Source organism: Nematolebias whitei, chromosome 1 (genome assembly GCF_014905685.2).
Source record: "Nematolebias whitei isolate Nwh7 chromosome 1, NemWhi1, whole genome shotgun sequence".
NCBI lineage: Eukaryota > Metazoa > Chordata > Actinopteri > Cyprinodontiformes > Rivulidae > Nematolebias > Nematolebias whitei.
Genome location: NC_056498.1, coordinates 63,636,323 through 63,637,315, shown reverse-complemented (window position 1 = coordinate 63,637,315; position 993 = coordinate 63,636,323).

The following is a 993-nucleotide window of genomic DNA, read 5'->3' as shown; positions in this document are numbered from 1 at the left end:
TCCTTGTGGGACTGAGTTTGTTGTGGCTCCTTGGATTGATGAAGTCCTTTGGATGCAAGACAAAGCGTCTCAATGAAAAAAAAAAAGAAACCGTTCAGATGAACTGACTTAACTTTGTTGGATTACTTTTAAAAGTTACATTAAAATTCATCCTGTGCTTCACGAGATATTTTGCCAACAGACTGAATTCACTGCAATTGCAAAGAGCAAAGTCCCTGAAAAAAGATATTGCATGCACAGTTGGTACTTGATTGGCATCAAGATGTTAAATGTGTCTCCAACAAACTGAAGAATGAAGCACTGACAGATGATGCAGCGAGAATATTGTGAAGAGTGCTTTGAAATATTCTGGGCTCCATCTTCTTATTACCCAACTTCCAGACAAACACCAGCAGACAGAGAGGCAGATGCAGACAGACATTTCTTCAGCTTTGTCTTATTTTTTTCCTCTGCTAAATACGAAACAGTACAAGAGTTCCTTTTTGCCAACCTCTCATGGGAGATTCATTTGGTGGGTTAGCCCTAGTTTAACTGAAAATTTAAAGTTGGCATTAAAAAGACATGAATGCACACTGAAATGTGGCTGTGTGGAAGCTCCGCCCCCTCTGCAGCTAAACTCAGACCCAATAAGGCTGCTCTGTTTCTGATAAGTGACCGTTTGTTACGCTGAACTCCCACCCTGCAGGCAGAGCTGAGGGTTCTTGCTCAAAACAGCGTTCTGCACAAAAACGGTTTTGTGTGGGACTGGGGTCACAAACGTGTGCTTTTAAATGAAATACATTTCTGATGCTGTTTTGGTAAAAAATAGGAAATAAAAAATTATATTTTACTTTTTAGTTAAGAACCAGTTGTGTTTTGCTATCTGATGCTGTTAAAAGTACCCAAGTTCATCCATCCATCCGTTCATCCATCCGTCTGTCCGTCCGTCCGTCCATCCATCCATCCTTCCATCCATCCATCCATCCATCCATCCATCCATCCATCCATCCATCC